Raw genomic sequence first — 22,602 nt, 5'->3', positions numbered from 1 at the left:
AACTGGCCGCTGAAATGACCTACTAAAGTAGTATCTACTTAAGTAGGGAGGGGCAACAAATACGGGCCTTGCCAACGACATCCGTATCTCATGAAAGAATAAACTTTCTCTGTTATCCAATCTACTCCTAATACATAACAGCAAAATATCGAAATACACTTCAGAACAAACCGATAGCTTTAAAATTATTTTGGAGTGATTTAAGAAGTTTAAATTCACTCATTAGTGCATTTTGCAGAAAAAAATTGGATCAAAACCATCTATGTGGAATCTTCATAACCTATCAACAGGCTGCATTCTAAATTTGAATGCAGCTCCCAAGAGGTTAAAAAAAACACATTTCTCCTCAACTTTTCGTGAATGGACTTCTAAATGATAATGGTTAAAAAATAAACTAAAAGTTGTACAAAAATTATTTGCATTCAAAAGTCAGCTGCTCCACAACTAAAATTTGCTCCAAAACCGATAATCAATTGTTAATTTCAAGCTCTGAATAAAAACTTAATAAAATATGGATACACATCAAATTCTGACAAACCAGAACTCTAAAAACAAATAAGCAAAGATCGAGTAACAAAACAATCTGCAGAATACTTATCCGGATTTCCATTACAAGAATCTCAACAACTCAACAAATTGATGGCATGATGATCTATCTTCTTCATTTCTCTCCTTTCACAATAACAATGCTCAACATCTGCCAATTTGTAGTTTTAATAACTAATCAATTTAAAGATGGCACATGCCACAATTACAAGGTTCATAACATTGCTCAGTCTTTAATTTTTGAAGCCATTTTTGAGATCAGTTCACAGGCTTGCCTTCAAATTAATAAATGTTACAGACAGACAGCAGTTTTGTGTGGTCAGCAGAGAAAAGATGCTGCTTGGCTTTGTGAACTACCACTGCCAGATGTAGGAGGCAGACACTATCTATTGAAGAGGCCCATCCCACAGCCATCTATGGTTTCCAGGAGGTTTGTCCTGGCATTGGCTCAGGGGCAGGGATACCTGGATAGGCTTACATTGCGGGTTGTGTATTCAGGATCCTCTCCAAACTAAGGGATGTGTGCATGTGCACAGTAATTCAAGTGACCAGTTCAGAAATCTGCTTGACAACAGACACTCAGGCAGTTAAAGATTAATAGGTAACCTAGTATTATAGATCATAGAATTCTACAGTGCAGAAGGAGGCCATTCAGCCCTATTGGTGCAGGATGTTCAGTTAGAGACAATAGCAGCAGTCTCGGAGTTCTCAAAGTCCCAGAAAGATGTTGAAAGAATTGGGTTGTAAACATTTATGCTGCAAACTGACCATTTACTGCTAAGAAGAAGAGAGTCAGGGTCAAGAATAGCTCATCAGAATTCCTATCTGGATAAAATGCTAATGGTCGCTGTTTTACTGGCTTGTCCCCAGTTTCTTGCAATCTGACTGGCACTGGATGTCCAGCGTGATCAGCCTCTCACCCATTTCCGGCAAAAGAGGCTGGATACATTATTTACATTTATTTGAACAGTTTTTCCATGTGATTAGTGAGCCCAGAACTCAATCATCCTGGCTCACTTGCCTTTGTGGCCTTGCCGGGAGAAGTTCTCTCCGGTGAGGGAAACACCTAGCCCCCAGCCACGGGGAACTGTCGTGATGGCCTTGCCGGTAGAACTGGAGGCCATTGAGGCTCCCCCTGGGAGGTAGAAGGCAGGGGGGTACCCCTTGGGCAGTGTCAGCCAGGCACCTTGGCACAGTGCCAAAGGGTGGGACCTATGGGGGGCAGGGGCCAGCCCAAATTGGGGAGGGAGAGAGGCCCTGCTGCCATTCTGCATCACGATTGGTCTGGGCGACAGAGCAGGAACGATATTTCTGGGCGGTGTGGGGCTCGTAATCAGCTGCGGGCCCCCACGATAGCTGGCGGAGGTTCATTGAGGCCGGCAGCAACAGCAGATGCCTGACAGATCTCTCTCTCTGTGTCAAGCCTCTGTTGTTGCAATTGAGCATATGCAGCCACAGTGGTCTGCACATGCAATAGCTCCCTCTGCTGCGAGAGCAAGCTGGCTGGCGATTTAAGCCCCACCCACTATCTCTAATGGCTGGAAGCGGTCAAGCCCATTTTTTTTCAATGTCTAAGTCCATAAGATTCAGAGTAAAGACTCGCCCAAAAAAATAGATCTGAAACTCTCCCGTGTTCACGCTAGCTGGACACTTAAAATTTTTCTCATAAAATCATCTCAAAAGTGTTTCACACTGCGTTTTAGGCAGATGTGCAGAGGCACATCAGGTTACAGGCTTCAAATCAACAAATGTCACAGATAGATAGCAGTTTTGCATGGTCAGGAAGAAAAAAGGCTGTCTGGCTTTGCAAACCACACAGCCAGATGCAGGAGGGAGACAATTTCTAAACAAAGAGACCCATCCCTCAGTCGTCCAAGGATTCTGGGAGATTTGTCCTGACATGGCCAGAGGGGACATGTCATCAGGACAGGCTTTACTACTGGTTGTGGATTTAGAAAACTCTGCAGAAGCAAAAACAAAGAAAATAACAGCAGAGGGGGTGGCCATTCAGCCCGTCAGGTGTCTGTCAGCTGAAAGGGATTCATTTTTCAGTTTTTGGTAGTAGCCCCATATATCATGGTTCTTTGCATGGATAACTGTGCTCTGCACATTTTAGAAGCTTTCTGCCTCTACCGCCACCAACCACCCCCCCTCTCCAACCCCACTCTTGGGTTTAACTTATTTCCCCTCAACCGCCCCCCCCCTTTATTCATTCAGCCTTTCACTTGTAATCTATGCCCCTGGTAACTCCTCTGCCTTTCTGAGAAGGTCCTTCCATATCCCATCTGCCAAGGTCCCCTCATAATTTTATGCACTTCAATGAAATCTTCCCTCAATTTCCTCTATCTCAGAGATAAAAAGCACAGTATCTCCAGTCTGAAGTTTGGCAGAGAGAAACAAAAGATATAGTTGGAGTAAAAAAAGTGTTAAGAATGAAGCATATAGATTCAGTGAGAAACTTTATGGGCAAGAAATAAACTGTAAAAAAGGTTATCAGAAAGCATTTGTGCTTGATTTGAAAAGAAATGTTAAAAACTGGGCCAAATTGAAAAGCTATGGTGAGAAGAGGAAGTACTTGAGGCTTAATAGAGTGTGAACTCATTGTATCAACAATGAGCTCTTCGAAATGCTCTGGAGCTGTCGATCAAAGCAGCTCAGTGAGGTCAGACAGCACCTGCAGATCATTCAGGGTACAAAGGGAAATTCTCCTACTGAAACTGATCTGTCAATCAAAGCACTTCAAAGACATCTGGTGACACCTGGGGCTTCTGAAAACAACCAAGGGCAATCCCTACTGAAGAATGGAGTGCTGCTGTGCTTTTGAAGGATTCCAAGTGTTTAGGGAGTAAGGATAGTAAATATGTGACTAGGCCACTTCAAAGGTTTCATAGTACACAGACAATAATAAATATTTTTAACAGAAAGTTGCCTGAAATCACCATCTTAAGAGTGATCTCCATGTTTCCCAGAAGAAATTCAGCCATAAGACCCCCATCACGGAGGTCTTAATGGGCTTGACACTCAGCAAGAATCTTGATTTGGCTCTCACATTCAATTAAACAGACCATCACAAATCCTGCCTGGGGCTATCAGCTCTGGAAAATCTTCCCATCGTCTCGGTATATTGTAACACACAGCTCACATTGAACACCAAGGAAAGTTCAAAATGAGGAGGCTCCACCTAGATTAAGCAGAGTTTTCCACCTCAGCCACATTGTTCTGGAAAGTAACAGAGGGAGATCAGGTAACACCCCCCCCCCAGGTAGGCAAATAGACAACGTATAGCCATCCACAAACAGCAACAACATAGACTAAGAAAAGGCACATTCAGAGCAAAACCGGGCCTGAAAAAAAACCTGCCAGCAATCTTCTTACCCAGAACAAACATCATACCCAAGATGACCACATGGAGGTGTCACTCTTTCCTAACAACTATGGTTTATATTGTGTCTTTAGCATAGAAAGAATGTTTCAAGGAAGTGTAATGCAACAAGAAGGAATGGTATGTCTAAAGAAGATACATTAGTATTGTTACAAAACCCCAATGTTCTGTGCTAGAATGTTCCAACCTGGTATCCTGTGGCGTGTGTATGGTTGGATACTTGCAAGAAACTTTTAAAGAAACAGTGAAAACTCAAACCTATCGTTTGTTAAACATTTTAAAAATGTATTTATTAAAGTAGAAGCATAATAAAACACTACAAAGAACAGTCTTATGCCTCGGCAAATTAACAGAAAGCACTTAGCCCGTCAAAGACTGAAAACCCAAAAGTTTCTGTTTCCCCCATAATCCTAAACTTTGCTGAGACCCCCTGTTTCCCAAACAACAATATAAACCTATTGGTCAAATCTAGTCAGTGATTACCACACCGTACAGTTCAAGTGAAAAAAACAATCTTTTGCACAAACTGGCTTTTGTCTTCAGCACTTCATCTCTAGCTGAGCTGTTTCCTGAGGGTGGCTGCCCCTCTCCCCTGCTCTTTTACTGCCTTCAGGCCCTATTCTCTGACTGAACTGCTTCCTGAGGATGGCTGCCTCTCTCACTGCTGCTTCTTCAACACCTTATCGGTGTCCAAGTTGCAAATAACGCCCTGTTGCCTATTCTTTCCTTTCTCTTAGTTACTGCCCAGACATGGTTTACAAAATACATGGTAATTTGATTTTACTTGTAAAATTCATTTTGATAGCATCCTACCATTTGAATGGTAATATGGGTGGCTAAACGTTTAGTTAAAGATATGGATCTTAGAGGTTAAGAAGGCAGAGAGGTTTAGCAAGGAACTTACAGATCTTAGGAAATAGGTGATTGAAGGCATGACCTCAGTATCGTGTATGGAAGAGGAGTGAAACACAAGGGCACAAATCAAAGGAACTGAGATATCTATGAAGCAAATCACCAAATAAAATAAAAAGTACAGATGATAAATGGGTAAGTGGCCAAAAAACAAGAATGATACATGTTAATATTTTTGATCAAATGCAAACCTATCTTCTCATTTAAAAATGACATTCCTCAAGAGACCCAGTGCACAGAGCCTTGAATTGCAGTTAACAGTCAAAGTTATACAGTACTGCTGGGCAAGATATATTACTTGGCAGAAAATTATTCAAAGTCTGCTTGGTGAAGTCACTCAAGAGGTTACTGACTTTGGAGTTGAATTTCCATTAAACTTCGGCCAATTGTCTATTCCAACTACTGGAAGATCTATGAAAACTCCAGAGACACACAAATTTCACCATTTTTCTTGAGTTTCTGTTGATGTTGCATAGTCGTACATGGTATTTGTAGCACAGAACCAGAGATTCAAGCCCATGTTTATGCTCCACATTAGCCTCCTCAAACTTTTTTTCAAACTAATCCAACTAATAGGTGGTAATGCGCAGTTCTGAAGTGTTTAATGCCATTGAAACTGGTGAAGTTTTGAAATTCAGCACTTGTGAATACGGTTCCAGTGAGTAATCCATGAATTCAAAGGCATCTTTCAATGGCAACACACAATGTAAGTGACTTCACCTCAAAAAATCTCCATCCATTTAGTGTGCATCAATTACAACCAAAAACATGGTGCCCAGGAATGGACCAACACAGTCGATATGGATGTGTGCCCATGGCTGTCCATTCCCAAGGTGTAGTGGGGCACAGCCAGCAACCTTGCACAGAGAGATCTTCAATATCAATGCCTGGCCACCACATGTAACTCCTGGCAAGCATCTTCATCTCAGATGCCAGGATGAATGCTATATAATCCAGTTAGGAACAGCGTGCCTGGTACAGGCTTGCCATCCTGACAACGAAATTCACTTTTGCAGGTGAAGAATTGTTTCACTTCTGAGAAAACTGGCTCATTTACCCATCCCACAAGTATCTGGTCTCTCACTTTGGACAGAAGTGGATCTCAATTTAGTCCAGTTCCTGATGTGCTTTGCACAAACTGGTGATGTGTCGAAAAGATTTCATGCCAAGATGAGTCTGGGGGTACAGGAGTACATGTGACACTTTCTCACAAAGGTAGGCGGATAAGGGAGTCTGCATTCGTTATGTGTATTCCAGGTCATGATTTGAAAGTATATTCGTAGGCGGACAAAATTAATGCCCATCACTGAATTCTTGCCAAGGCAATCGACAGGATAATCTTGTCCTCTTTGAAGAGACCCAAGAGTGGTTTGTGGTCAGGAACAATGGTAAAAGTGTCCACCATGCAAGTACTGGTAGAATTTCTTGACACCAAAGATGGACATTTGGAGAGGCATCGCAGGTCAATAACAGTTTTTTAGATTTGTCAAAGTGCACTAACAGTTTTGAGGAAAGAAACAGTTGCTTTACTCCTTTGAAAGCCTCTTCCTAGCTTTCAAAGGCTAAAGATGGTGTTTCTTTAACAGAATATACAAGGGGACCAGTATAGTCAATAAACTGGATTTTTTAAAAACCATCCACACGGGGGAGAATCCAGTCACATTTTCTGAACAATTCTGGCATTTCCCCTGCCGACAACTTGAAAGATCTCACTCAGATCAATTCAACTTGATTTCCTTGTGAGACCAGGCAGGAATAGCAAATTTCCTTCTCTAAAAAAGGAGATTCATGAACCAGAGTTTTTTTTGCAATAACCGGTAATTTCATGGTCTCCGTTACTGAGACTAGCTTTATATTCCAGATTTATTAAATTTATATTCCACCAGCTGACATGGTGGCAATTGAACCCATGTCCCCAGAGTATTTTGCATGACTCTGGATTACCGGATCAATTACATCATCACTAGGCCACCATTTCCTTTGAATAATTTAAATAACAAAGAACAAATAACAGTGCAGCACAGGCCCTTCGGTCCTCCAAGCCTGCACCGATCACATTGTCCTATCTAGACCAACCATTTGTATCCCTCTATTCCGCGCCTGTTCATGTGTCTATCCAGATAAGTCTTAAATGTCACTAACCCACAGGAAGTGACTGCCCAGGATGGGATACCTGGGCAAACACTCAGACCCTGCATGGACAGCTGGCAGGGGTATTCGCAGACATCCTTAACCACTCCTTACACCGATCCGAGGTCCCTACCTGCTTCAAGAAGGGACCATCATCCCTTACCAAAGAAAGGCCAGGCAACATGCCTTAATGACGATCGCCCGGGGCTCTGGCATCCATCACCATGAAGTGCTTCAAAAGATTAGTCATGGCATGGATCAACTCCAGTCTCCTGGATCCACGACAGTTCACCCATCGACACAACAGGTCCACAGCAGATGCCATCTCCCTGGCCCTACACTCAACTCTGGATAACAAAGACACTTGTATCAGGCTCCTATTTATTGTCTACAGCTCAGTCTTCAACACCATTATTCCTACAAAACTGATCTCCAAATTCTGTGGCCTAGGGCTTGGCTCCTCCCTCTGCTACTGGATCCTAGACTTTCTAACCCACAGACCACAATCAGTAAGGATAGGTAACTACACCTCCTCCACGATTATCCTCAAAACAGGTGAGTCTGTAATTATGGATGCATACAAAACTTGAAGCTATTTCATTTCTATCTCTCCCAGTTCTGAAGGTAGTATTTCCAGCATATTCAGTTTTATTAAAAAGCTGCCTAACTGAGTTCCAACTATATTCAACAGCACAGCCTTCACTGATCACTGGTAAAGAGAATTTCAAACACTAACAACTCTGAGAAAAAAAATCCTCTTCATCTCAGAGACCCTTTATTTCTAGATCCTCCCATGAGGGAACACATCCTCCCAGCAACTACTCTGTCAAGTCCTCACAGAATCTTGTATGTCTCAATAAGATCATTTCTCATTCTTCTAAATTCCCATGAGAAGTGACCCAACCTTTCCTCATAAAAACAAACCCCTTATTCCAAGAATCGGCCTTTTCTCTAAACTTCTTCCAATGCAAGTATGTCCCTCCTTAAAGGTAAGCAAAGCTCATAGTGTGGTCTCACCAAAGCCCTGTAGAAATGTAGTAAGACTTCCCTATTTTTATATTCTACCCCCTTGCAATAAAATAAAGGCCAACATTCTGCTTCCCTTCCTAATTACTGCCAACCTTCATGTTGACTTTTTATGATTGATGTACAAGGACACCCCGGTCCTTCCATGCTGCAACATTCTGAGGTCTCTCTCTATTTATTCTGTTTATCTATTCTTCCAAATTGGACAATCTTACATTTACCCACATCACACTCCACCTCCCATTTTTTTGCCCACACACTTAACCTACACATATCCCTTTGCAGATTTGTTTTATCCTCTTCACAACTTGCTTTCCTATCTATCTTTGTATCTTCAAAGAAATTTGACTGCAATCCTGTCAGTCTCTTCATCCAATTCACGAATAGAGATCATAAATAACTGAGGCCCAAGCACTGATCCTCGTGATACTCCACTAGTTACACTTCCATCCTAAAAATGAACCACAATGGGGGCTCGGTGGCATAGCGGTTAGCACTGCTGCCTCACAGCGCCAGGGACCCAGGTTTGATTCCCAGCTTGGGCCACTGCTTGTGTGGAGTTTGTACGTTCGCCCCATGTCTGCGTGGGTTTCCTCTGGGTGCTCCAGTTTCCTCCCACAGTCCAAAAGACGTGCTTGTTAGGTGCATTGGCCATGCTAAATTCTCCCTCAGTGTACCCAAACAGGCGCCGGAGTATGGCGACTCGGGGATTTTCACAGTAACTTCATTGCAGTGTTGATGTAAGCCTACTTGTGACACTAATAAATAAACTTAAAACATTTATCCTGACTCTGTTTCCTGTTAGTTAGCCAGTCATCTAACCGTGCTGGCATATCACCATAACATTGAGTACTTACCCGATGTATTAACTTTTTATGTGGCACCTTATAACATACCTTTTGGAAATCCAAATATACTACATCTACCAGTTTCCAAAGACTTCCCAAACGAAGCTCAACTCCGGGCTGAGCAATATAAAGGTCCACACTTCTGGATTAACTTTGGCTAATGGCCAAGGTGGCATATGGAGTTACAAATATCCATGACCTTTTCACTCTAAGAGTCAAAGGATAGCCTTGGTTATGTCAATATTAAGCTGACAGCAGTTTTAGCTCATCAATGCCTTTTGTTACCTCTAGACTGGACTATGGCAAACCTTTTTTGGCTAGCCTCCCATACTTCATAAACTTCAGCTCATCCAAAACATGAGAGTTTCAGTAGTCGATGGCCTGAGCCAGAAGTGGAGACAAGCAATGTTACAGAGTCAGCCCTGCTGAAGAAGAGGAAGTCAGAAGTTCATTTCAGGATCAAAAAAATCACCAAAGTCATAAACAGTCTGGTTCAGCCTCAGACAAGAGGCCAGGGAGCGAGCTGGAATCAGTGCAGAGTGTGTAAGCCATGGTTTCAGTATTCCCAATATTTAGTTGGAGGAAATTTCTTCGCATCCAATACGCTTATGTGAAACAAGCAAATCAGAGACAGTGGCGTAAACAATAAAATAAAAATTACATTAACAAATTGACGAAACTCTGGCATATTTGCTAGTGATCAATATCCATCAGGAAGAGGCAAGATGCCCAATTGGCCCTTTTGTGCAAAAGAAATGATCTGTCCCTGAGGCAGAAAACATAACAATATTCACATACACGGAGGAGTGTGAAATAAGATGTGCCATTTCTCATTGCGTAAACATGCAAGAATTACAGTTAGCGCATTATTCTTGCTGGTGCTACAGCTGCCTTTCCAAAATGAGACTGTGAAAGTTAAGCGCTGTAGCCACAATATCCTAATATTCAAGCACAGCTGTGCAGGCACCAGTTCATTTATATTCTGGATTCTTTTGATTTGTAATAGCAGTCATCACCGAGTGGGAGAGTGAGCCAACATCCTGAAAATAGATTTCACTTCCAGTCCACAACAAAACTGTTCCCATTTAAAGTATCTACCTTGTGGTTCTTTATTCCTCAACTTCAGAATTCCCATCAAACTATCTCCTGACAATCCTTTAAAGATCATCACCCCATAATTTGTTTCCCCTTTACAGAGGAAACAAATAATGTGAACAACAAAACAAGGAGTATATTTTTACTAGTCTTGTATTAACGTGCCCTGCTTGTGGATTTAAATTATCAGCATCCCTTCCCATTTAGGACATAGAACAGCACAGGAACAGGCCCTTCAGCCCACAATGTAGTGACGAACATGACGCCACATTATTCCACTTAATCTTACCTATATATTATAATTACCTTTAATAGAATCTTCCAATTACAGTCTAGCCCAATGGTTTGTCCAATAGCTTTATACCATTACCCACATACTCTTCCCCACACACACCTAGCCCCACATTTCACTCAACTAAAAATTTCCTGAAATCCCTGTACCAAAGAAAAGCCAGGCAGTGTGCCTTAACGACGATTGTCCAGTGGCTCTGACATCCATCATTACAAAGTTTTTCGAAAGATTAGCCATGGCACACATCAACTCCTGCCTCCCAGATTGTGAATCCACTACAGTTTGCCTATCGCCACAACAGGTCCACAGCAGATGCCAGCGCAATTTTACTACCTCAGCACGCCCATTTTTCAGCGAGTGAAGGTCATAAAATTAGGAGCGAGCCGACAAGCAGGAATAGCGCCCGTTTTCGCACCCATTCCCATCTTACCAAAAAAAAAGCGTGATGGGGAGCTCACCCAAAACGAGCAAAACATCAATTTGTATTCATTTCAATGTAATTAATGAGCTTCACTCGCAATCTTCTCCCCTCACTTGCCTCAACGATCTCGTTCGCTGCAGCTGCAACTGATGCGTAAAACACCTCCTCTATAAAAGTCTGCTGCAGGTGCAGTAAGAGTGAGGGTGAGTGAGGAGGTAGGTCGCTATTACCAAAGGGCTCCGTACTGCAGAGGGGAGGGGTTGAATTGTGGCGGCCAAGTTGCATTTTGGCAAGGGGGGGTGGGATGTTGTTACTCACGGGGTCAGACCTCGGGCTGTCATTGCTGAGCCGAATCGGACTGCTGGCCTCGGGTCTTAGCGCTGACTCTGGGTCCCAGCGCCATCAGCAGCAACCTGGGGGGTAGGGCAGGAGAATGTGGGAGCAGAGACCCCAGCAGCTCAGTACGCCAGTTTCCTTCGAGCAGCTGTCAGACATCGTGTGCCGCCAATGGCTCCAACAGGAGACAGTGTACATCTGTGTCATGTGCTTCAAGACCTGGCACCTCAGGGTACAGGAGAGCACCCACCTCCCGGTGGCTGAGAAAGTGATGGCCATCCTAAACTTTTATGCTACCAGGTCCTTCCAGGCTGCCAGCGGAGATCTTTGTGGCATCCATGCACAAATGCGTGAGGAAGGTCACAGATGCCTATACGCCCGGGTAGGCCAGTATATAAAATTTGGGCCAGGCCCAGCAGGAAGCCTGGGCTGCAGGATTTGCTGCCATCACAGGAATGCGAAATGCGCAGGGGGCTATAGACTGCACCCACATCACCCTCAGGGCCTTGGAGAGAAATTCTGCACGCTTCATGAATAGGAAAGAGTTCCATTCAAATCAACATGTAGCTGGTGTGCGATCATCAGCTGAACAGCAGGTTAGATTGATTGGCCATGCTAAAATTGACCCTGGTGTCAGGTGGAATAGCAGAGTAAATGCATAGCGTTACGGGAATAAGGCCTGGGTAGGATTGTGGTCAGTACAGACTTGATGATTCTATGTCTGCGCCTGACACCCCGGAAGCGTGCATGACAGTTTTATCTCAAGGAGCTCTGATGTCTTTGAGGAGAAGCCCAGGGTGCAGGAATGCCTCGTTCAATGGCTCGATACCCGCTTTGGACTTGGCTGATGACGCCTGTGCGGAGGCCTGAGATTGAGGCACAGACCAGATATAATGAGGACTACTTTGCCAGCCGGTCAACGGAGCAGTGCATAGGAGCTCCTTAAAAAATGTAGTTCAGGTGCCTTGATCGCTCTGGTGGGGCCCTGCAGTATAGCCCCCTGACAATATCCCATATTATGGTGGTCTGCTGTGCCCTGCACAATCTGGCACAGCAGCAGGGAGACCTTCTGGAGGAGGAGATGGTAGAGGGTGACCAGCTGAGTGTCGCTGGGGAGGAGGAGGACAACGACCAACACCACCCAGGCACTAAACAGCTGATGTCAGCAAGGATCCTGCATGCAAGGGCAGCTAAGGAGGCCTTAATCAACACATGGTTCAGCAATTAGAGGCCTATGTTGCCCCCTGCCTCTAACTCAGGACCTCCGGGCAAGGTGGGGGAATTTCTCCTTGGTTCTGGGGATGCCATGGCAGATGTTGTAAGTTGGTGCCTGTGTCCCACCCGCTGTAGCCAGTGAATGATTTGAGCGCCTTGATTTTCACAGTAGCAGTGACCTGAGGGTCCTTCCCCACTGACAGCAATGTGCCGGGTCCCTCTGGCAAAGGTCGGGGTACGTACAAAAGGCTAATCAGAGACAAATCAGTCATAGCTGTGGGGTGCAGTAACATTTATTGGTGGCGATAAGTTCGCCATCAAACTCAGTGCTCATATATTAAAACAAATGCAAATGCAAGCAACAGTGCCTAATTCCTCTATCTAGCTGGTGCACTCCTTCACCCGTGCCATCTTGGTGCCGCTACAACTTCTTAACTTTACGTGGCCTAGAACTGCGTCTCGGTGTCTCCCCAGGATATACATCGAAGGTGGAGACGGGCAGCTGCCTACGGTGCCCTGTGATGCCCTTGGCGATCATCCCCTGGAGGGCCTGATGGCTCCCAGGTGTAACAGAAGTATCCATGTCACCCTGTTCATTCCGCTCCCAAGATGCCCTGGTGTCAGGAAGGAGGGAGTCAGAAGGTGTAGCCATCACCGCAGTGTCCTGGGTGGAAGGCCCCGACTCCAGCACTTTCTCCTCCAATGGGTCCCTGGGTCACTCCATGGGATGGCGGTGCTTCTGCAGTGAGCTTCAGAAGCTCCAGCGTCATCTCACCCTGTCAGTCCTGCAAGGACCCCATGCACCCTGGACATTCTTCCTTTGGTAAAATGATACAAAAGTCTGAGATCCAACCGACTCAAAAGCAGCTTCTTCCCTGCTGCCATCAGACTTTTGAATGGGCCTACCTTATATTAAGCTGATCTTTCTATGACTGTAACTGTATATTCTGCACCCTCTCCTGTCCTCCTCCCCCCCCCCCCAACCCATGTATTCTATGAACGGTATGCTTTGTCCGTGTAGCACGCAAGAAATAATACTTTTCACTGTATACAAACACATGCGGCAATTATAAATCAAATCAAAAAACAAAGTGACCTTTCATCTATCTTTAATCTCTCGGTCACTTCCCTCTTGATAAGCCATACGCCTTCCTCCATTCCCCACTTCAGACCTGCAAAATGCACTTGCAGACACCAGTTTCAGTACAAGATTAAGCTATTCTATGATGTACATCTGAGAATCAAATACAAGATTAAATATCGGGTTACTCCATTTTTCTACTTACGCAATAGGCATGTTAATCAGCAGCCAGCTTCCCCATACTTGGATTTTCTGAAGTGCTTTTTCTCCTCATTCATCCAAAAATATTAGCTCATGTGTGGTTTTGTTCCTAAAGCATAACTTACCCAAGAATGGACATTATTCATGCACAACTGTTGGCAGGTGAGAGCATAAACAAATTAGGCAGTAATATCCTTCATCTTCTACAATTTCCATCATGAGCAAATGACCCACTAACACTCTTCATCAAGGTTCCTAAATAAAGGATGGTATTTGGACAAAACACAGTCATTTCCTTATTACACTATTGCAAGGAATCAATGTCTTCAAAAGAGGACATGAAAGTAAATTGACAAAGAGAAAGAAAAAAATACACCTATTTGAATTGTTATTTTCCATTGTAACAAAAATGATCGGAAATGTTCTCTTCAAAGTTCAATCCTGACAAAAAAAGGTCAGTTCATAAAATAAGTCTCGCCTTAGCTTGCCAAAAAGAAATAGTTCAGTGAACTTCCATCAAGCTGCCAAATTCTGCTTCAAATTCCTGTCTCAGCTGAAGCTGACACTTCATTCCCCAAGCAGCCAGTTAATGACGACAGCCTCCTGCTTAATCATAGTACCGGACAGAGGGGAGGTAGAAATCCAATGAGAAGTGATCACCTACAAAAAAAACTTATATTGCACTTAAATGCTCCCCACAAGCTGGTCACACTGCACCAATAGGTTCAACCAGGTAGATGCCTGCAGTCCATTCATTCAGGATGTATAAAACTGAGGAGGTTTTGTGAATGAACAAGAAAAATGATAAGAAACTAAGCAACATCACAAATGAAACAAACACAGGAGAGACTTGCAGTAAGGGTTCTCATCACATGGCAGAGAATCATTTCAAATCAATTACATTTTCCAGTGTATTGAAAGACAATGAACTAGATTTTCATATATGCATTTCCAACTTCCAGTGCATTGCAGTCAGCAAGAGGAAAATTTCAGGCTCTTTAAATTCAAGAAACGACCAAACTGAAACGAAGATTTAAAAAATCCATAAAATAAGATTTTGTGTAGGACCAAATTGAGAGCAAAATAGTTAAGAACTGAAGAGTCTCCATGGATCAGTTACAGTTGAAATTTCCACAGAAATTTAATAAAGTCAATTAAGTACATTCATCAAGTTTGATTGTAACACTGCTTTAATTTAGACTTTTGCGCAATATTTTTTCCCAGCGCAAGTAATCTTGCGAATATCGGATTGGAAAAAAGCAAATGTAACTCATTTATTTAAAAAGGGAGGGAGACAGAAAGCACGAAACTGTAGGCCAGTTAGCCTAACATCTGTCATGGGAAAAATGTTAGAAGCCATTATTAAAGATGTTATAGCAGGGCACTTTGAAAAATTCAAAGGTTAAATCAGGTAGAGTCAACATAGCTTACTGAAAAGAGAAATAATATTTAACCAATTTGAGTTCTTTGAAGAAGTCACATATGCTGTGGATAAAGGGGAACCAGTGGATTTACTGTACTTAGATTTCCAGAAGACATTTGATTCGATGTCACACCAAGGGTCGAGTGCAAAATAAAAGTTCATGGTGCAGAGGGTAACATACTGGCATGGATTGAAGATTGGCTAGTTAACAGAAAACAGAGCTGGCATAAATGAGTCTCTGGTTGGCAGGATGTGTTGAGTGGTGTGCAACAGGTGTCAGTGCTGGGCGTCAACCTTTTACTATTTCTATAAATTACTTGAATACAGGGACTGAAGGTACAGTTGCTAAATTTGCTGACAACACAAAGTAGGAGAGTAAATGGTGAAGATGATATGAGGTTAGAAAAGGGACAACAGAGGTCAAGTGAGTGAGCAAAAACCTGGTAAATGGAATATAATGTGGGAACTGTGATATTGTCCATTTGGCAGAAAGAATAAAAAAGCTTCTTGTCTAAATGGTGAGGGACTGCAGAGCACTGAGGTGCAGAGAGATCTGGGTGTCTACGAGTGCATGAATCACAGAAGGCCAGTAGACAGGCACAGCAAGTAATTAGGAAAGCTAATAGGATGTTATCATTTATTGTGAGGGGTATTGGTTACAAAAGTAAGGAGGCTATGCTTCAGTTGTAGAGGGCATTGGTGAGACCACATCTGGAGCACTGTGTACTGTACTCCAATTCAAGGAAAGATATCAATGTATTAGCAGTTCAGAAAAGTTTTACTTGACTAACTTGACAACCCGAAATGGACGGGTTGCATTATGAGGAAAGGTTGGAGATATTAAATTAGTCTCTACTAGCGTTTAGAAGGTGCGAGAAGCAACTTGATAGAAATCTTTAAGATCCTCATGGTTCCTGAAAGGGTGGATTTGCAGAGGATGTTTCCTCTTGAAAGGAATTCCAGAACTTGGGGTCACTATTTAAAAAGTAAGGCGTCGCTCATTTAAGACAGATTAGGAAAAATGTTTTCTCTCAAAAGTTGAGACACTCTGGAACTCTCTTCCTCAAAGTCAGTAGAAGCAAAGTCTTTGAATATTTTTAGGGCAAAGCTAGATAGATTCTTGATTAGTGGGGGGTGAAAGATTAATCAGAGTTAGGCAGGAGTGTGGGCTTGAAGTTATAATCAGATCAGCCATGGTCTTATTGAATGGCAGAGAAGGCTTGAGGGGTCAAGTGGCTTACTCCTGCTCCTAATTTATATGTTTTTTATGCATCCAGAAAGACTCCCTCACAATAAAAACCCTGCACCAATCCTGGCAAAACCATAGTGAAGTAAATAAGGGGTTCCAAACATGAACTGCTCTTACAATTATTCTTAAGAACCAAGAACAGTTATTTATTTTTTCCTTTCTATTAAAGGCAGTGACTCCGGTATCAACAACCCTCATCGCCAATGTCCAAATTTAGAAGGTAGTAGTCTGTAGGTTATTCAACTGTGGGCAGTGCAAACCGAATCATACCTTCACAGCTCAACAACAAAATCTATTTTCCAGCAGGGGTCAATAGATATGGGTGCTACAATTTGCTTTCTTTTGTCTTAATTCATTCATGAGACATGGGCATCGCTCGCTGGTCAGCATTTCTTGCCCATCCCTAGTTGCAGTCAGCAAAAGGGCAGCTGAGAATCAATCACATTGTTGTGACTCGGGAGTCATGTTTGCCAGACGAGGCAAGGACAGCAGATTTCCTTCCTTAAAAGGGAATTAGTGAACCAGATGGTTTTCCGACAATCGACAATGATTTCATGGTCATCAGTCGACTCTTAATTCTAGGTATCTTTTAATGAACAAGAACAAAGAACAATACAACACAGGAACAGGCCCTTCGGCCCTCCAAGCCCGTGCCGCTCCCTGGTCCAAACAAGACCATTCTTTTGTATCCCTCCATTCCCACTCCATTCATATGGCTGTCTAGATAAGTCTTAAACGTTCCCAGTGTGTCCGCCTCCACCACCTTGCCTGGCAGCGCATTCCAGGCCCCCATCACCCTCTGTGTAAAATATGTCCTTCTGATATCGGTGTTAAACTTCCCCCCCCTTCACCTTGAACCTATGACCCCTCGTGAACGTCACCACCGACCTGGGGAAAAGCTTCCCACCGTTCACCCTATCTATGCCTTTCATAATTTTATACACCTCTATTAAGTCTCCCCTCATCCTCCGTCTTTCCAGGGAGAACAACCCCAGTTTACTCAATCTCTCCTCATAACTAAGCCCCTCCATACCAGGCAACATCCTGGTAAACCTCCTCTGTACTCTCTCCAAAGCCTCCACGTCCTTCTGGTAGTGTGGCGACCAGAACTGGACGCAGTATTCCAAATGTTGCCGAACCAACGTTCTATACATCTGCAACATCAGACCCCAACTTTTATACTCTATGCCCCGTCCTATTGAGGCAAGCATGCCATATGCCTTCTTCACCACCTTCTCCACCTGTGACGTCACCTTCAAGGATCTGTGGACTTGCACACCCAGGTCCCTCTGCGTATCTACACCCTTTAGGGTTCTGCCATTTATCGTATAGCTCCTCCCTACATTATTTCTACCAAAATGCATCACTTCGCATTTATCAGGATTGAACTCCATCTGCCATTTCTTTGCCCAAATTTCCGGCCTATCTATATCCTTCTGTAGCTTCTGACAATGCTCCTCACTATCTGCAAGTCCTGCCAATTTTGTGTCGTCCGCAAACTTACTGATCACCCCAGTTACACCTTCTTCCAGATCATTTATATAAATCACAAACAGCAGAGGTCCCAATACAGAGCCCTGCGGAACGCCACTAGTCACAGGCCTCCAGCCGGAAAAAGACCCTTCCACTACCACCCTCTGTCTTCTGTGACCAAGCCAGTTCTCCACCCACCTAGCCACCTCCCCCTTTATCCCATGAGATCCAACCTTTTTCACCAGCCTACCATGAGGGACTTTGTCAAACGCTTTACTAAAGTCCATATAGACGACATCCACGGCCCTTCCCTCATCAACCATTCTGGTCACTTCTTCAAAAAACTCCACCAGGTTAGTGAGGCATGACCTCCCTCTCACAAAACCATGCTGACTATCGTTAATGAGTTTATTCCTTTCTAAATGCACGTACATCCTATCTCTAAGAATCTTCTCCAACAACTTCCCCACCACGGACGTCTAGCTCACCGGCCTATAATTACCCGGGTTATCCTTCCTACCCTTCTTAAATAACGGGACCACATTAGCTATCCTCCAATCCTCTGGGACCTCACCTGCATCCAGTGACGAGACAAAGATTTGCGTCAGAGGCCCAACGATTTCACCTCTCGTCTCCCTGAGCAGCCTTGGATAGATTCCATCAGGCCCTGGGGATTTGTCAGTCTTTATATTCTCTAACAAACCTAACAATTCCTCCCTTGTAATGGAGATTTTCTCCAATGGTTCAACACTCCCCTCCGAGACACTCCCAGTCAACACATCCCTCTCCTTTGTGAATACCGACGCAAAGTATTCATTTAGGATCTCCCCTACTTCTTTGGGCTCCAAGGATAATTCCCCACTTTTGTCCGAGAGGTCCGATTTTTTCCCTGACAACCCTTTTGTTCCTAACGTATGAATAAAATGCCTTGGGATTCTCCTTAATCCTTCCTGCCAAGGACATTTCGTGACCCCTTTTTGCCCTTCTAATTCCCCGTTTGAGTTCTTTCCTGCTTTCTTTGTACTCCTCCAGAGCTCCCTCCATTTTTAGCTGCCTGGACCTAACATACGCCTCTCTTTTCTTTTTGACCAGTCCCTCAATTTCCCTGGTTAGCCACGGTTCTCGAATCCTACCCTTCCTATCCTTCTTTTTTACAGGCACATGCCTATCCTGTAGCCCTAACAACTGTTCCTTAAAAGACTCCTACATGCCAGATGTGGATTTACCCTCAAACAGCCTCTCCCAATCAAGAGCTGCCAATTTCTGCCTAATCCCACTAAAGTTAGCCTTCCCCCAATCCAACACCTTGCCCTTGGGACACCACTCATCCTTTTCCATCACTATCCTAAAGCTAACAGAATTGTGGTCACTATTTGCCACATGTTCCCCTACCGAAACTTTGAAGACCTGACCGGGCTCATTCCCCAGTACTAGGTCCAGTATAGCCCCCTCCCTAGTCGGGCTATCTACATCTTGTTCCAAAGAACCCTCCTGTACGCATTTTACAAATGGAATTCAAATTCTACCATTTGCCATAGCAGAATTCGAACCAGGGTCCCCAGAACATTGGCTGAGTTTCTGAATTAATAACACTACCAGGCCATCACCTCCCTTATTTTAATTAAAGCATTTTCATTTCCAGGGAATAAATTACAAGATGTCACTTTCAAATGAGTAATTTCAGTAAATAGTTGCCTGTGGAGAGGCAACTTCTCCAGTAAATAGTTGTCTGTGGAGACGGGACTAACTTCAGCACTTGCACAAATAGGAAGTTGTATTTATCTAGATTTCTGTGCATCATAGAGCAGTCTGACATAGAATGAGTTGAAGCTACAGGACATCATGTTCTTGTCATAAATATTTGCCAGCAATTGGTTGTATACGAGATGGCTGGTCACTGCTCACCAGGCTTGTACATGGGGTTTATGGCATATTTTTCAATTATCTTGATCCCAAGAGGACAAAACTTCTTCCTTGTAGATTGACAAGAAAGGCTACACTACTAATAATTGGTTATTTGCTTTTTGACAATGACAAATAGGCCAGACTTTTCTTCAAAAAACTTTATAGTAGCAAGCATCACTACTGGTTTTTACACAGTTATAGTTCAAGTACAACTAGCCAAGCAGTCGAAAAAAAGAAGTCTTGCCAGCATTTAAACAAACATGTTTAGAGGGACATCATCCATCCTATACCACACTAGAAAGCAAAATGCAGCTTGGATGCAAGTAGATGCAATGCTTTCCAGGTTTTAATTTTTGATGAATAGTGAAAGGTTCAACAATCAACAGCAATGAAGCAGTTAACAAAATAAGAATTTTCCAAATGTAAGGAAGTACAAACGTTTTATACTTGATCACTTCCTGGTCATCTGATCACTCTCCAGCAACATACCACTTCCATGCCCCAACATTAACTACTAGACCTAAATATTCCACTCTCCGGACTTTTGAAGATGTGAGGCAAGTTGGGAGATGTACGTCAGGACTCTCAGGAAGTTCTGATGCACAGAAAGTAGCGCAATGGTATTGTCGCGGGTCTACTAATCCAGAGACCCATGGTAATGTTCGGGGGACTCAAGTTTGAATTCCCCGATGGTGAAATTTAAACTCGATAAAACATCTGGAATTAGAAGTCTAATGATGACCATGAATGCCCTTTGGAAAAGAAACCTGCCATCCTTAACTGGTTTGGCCTACAGTTGAACGTATTCTTACTCATGGAATCATACCTCTCAGATAATATCCCAGACAACACCCACCGGCAGAGGTGGTGGCACAGTGGCATGCAGTCAGGAGGGAGCTGAGCTGGGAGTCCTCACCATCAATGCTGGACCCTATGAAGTCTCATGGCACCAGGTCAAACATGGGCAAGAAAACCTCCTTCTGATTACCACATACCATCCCTGTTAGCTGATAAATTAGTAACCACGTTGAACACCACTGGAGGAAGTATTGAGGGTGACAAGGGCACAGAATGCACACTGGCTAGGGGACTTCAATGTCCATCACCAAGAGTGGTTTGATAGTACCACCACGGACTGAGCTGGCTGGCTGGCTCTTAAAGAACATAGTTTCTAGACCGGGACTGCAGCTGTGGTAAGGGAACCAAGAGGGAAAAGCATTCTTGACCTCATCCTCATCAACCCTGTCTGCTGCAGATGCATCTGTCCATGATAGTATCAGTAGAAGCAACCATTGCATAGTGGAGAAAAAGCCCCATCTTCATATTGAGGTACCCTCCATCGTGTTGTGTAGCACTACAACTGCACTAATGGGATAGGTTTCGAACAGATCTAACAACTCAAGACTGGTCATCTATGAGGCACTGTGGGGCATTAGAAGCAGAATTGTACTCAACCACAATCTGTAACCTCATGGCCCAGAAATTCCCCCACTCTACCATTACCACCAAGCCAGGTTCAATGAGAAGTGCAGGAGGGCGTGCCATGAGCAGCACCAGGCATACTTAAAGTGTCAGCTTGGTGAAGCTACAATACAGGACGACTTGCATGCCAAACAGCATAAGCAATAAGTAATAGACAGAGCTAACCAATTCCACAACTAACAGTTCAAACCTAAACTCTGCAGTGCTGCCACATCTAGCCATGAATGGTGATGGACAATTAAACAACTCACTGGAGGAGGAGGCTCCACAAATATCCCCATCCTCAATCATGGAGGAGCCCAGCACATCAGTAAAGTGATGGAACGGGTCATCAACAGTGCTATCAAGCAGTACCTGCTCAGCAATAACCCTCTCAGTGATGCCCAGTTTAGATTTTGTTAGGGTCACGCTGCTCCTGATCTCATTACAGACTTGGTTCAAACATGGACAAAAGAGTTGAATGGCAAAGGTGATGTGAGAGTGGCTGCCCTTGACATCAAGGCAGCATTTGACAAGAGTATGGTAACAAAGAACCCTAGCAAAGCTGGAATCAACTGAAACCTGCTAAAACCCTCTTTGTTATCTCTAGACTTGACCATTCCAACAGACTCCTGGCTGGCCTCCTACATGCTACCCTCTCCATCCAAAATCCTGCTGGATCCTTACTTGTATCAAATCTCGTTCACCAAACACACATACTGACCTACATTGGCTTTGGTTTAAAAAAAAACTTATCCTTGTTTTCAAATTTCTCCATAGATTTGCCACTCCCTATCTCTAAAATCTCCTCTCGCCTCACACCCTTAACAGACATCTATGCTCCTTTAATTTTAGCTCGAATATCCCCAATTTTAATTGCTTCAGCATTGGTGGTTGTGCCTTCAGTTGCCTATGCATAACATCATTTGGTCATCTGCCCCAGTATCACCTCATATGGCTCAGTGTCAATATTTGCTTTATAAATCGTTCCTAGGAGGTGTCTTGGAATGTTTTATTCCACTTAAGTGCAATATAAATAAAGCTGGTGTTATACAAAGTCACTAACAGTTTTGTTACAGTATTTAATGGACAGTTAAACTAACTTGGGGCAACAGGGTAGTTTGTGTTAAGATAGCTCAATTACAGTTTCTGGAGTTCACTTGGATCATACAAATGCAATGGTACAGTTCAATATTGAAAGACACTGCCAGATTAATTTGTTACACTTACTGGATCACTGGGAAGAAGGAGTTAAAAGGAGGAGTTAAGGCAGAGCAAAAAAGGTGACAAGTATGAGAAGGGAAGTGGTTAATGCAGGACTGAGGGTGGTGTACCTAAATATGCACAGTATACGGAACAAGGTAAATGAGCTTGTTGCGCACATTGAAATTGGCCGGTACGATGTTGTGGGCATCACAAAGACGCGGCTGCAAGGGGATCAGGGCTGGGATCTAAATATCCAAGGATGTGTGGCCTATCGGAAGGACAGGCAGATGGGCAAAGGGGACAGGTTGCATTGTTAGTAAGGAATGAAGTTAAATCGATAGCAAGAAGTGATATAGGATTAGAAGGCATAGAATCTCTGTGGGTAGAGTTGAGGAATCGC

The 22,602-nt window shown here is 43.5% G+C and overlaps 1 protein-coding gene across 4 annotated transcripts in view; it reads right to left on the bottom strand.

Moving 5' to 3' along the window:
* Positions 1-22,602, bottom strand: part of dennd5a (DENN/MADD domain containing 5A) — a 263,959-nt gene that overhangs the window by 184,472 nt on the left and 56,885 nt on the right. The gene's annotated exons all lie outside the window — the stretch shown is intronic.

Source organism: Mustelus asterias, chromosome 9 (assembly GCF_964213995.1).
Source record: "Mustelus asterias chromosome 9, sMusAst1.hap1.1, whole genome shotgun sequence".
NCBI lineage: Eukaryota > Metazoa > Chordata > Chondrichthyes > Carcharhiniformes > Triakidae > Mustelus > Mustelus asterias.
The sequence above is the reverse complement of the archived record's forward strand: the minus strand, read 5'-3'. Positions and strand labels throughout refer to the sequence as shown.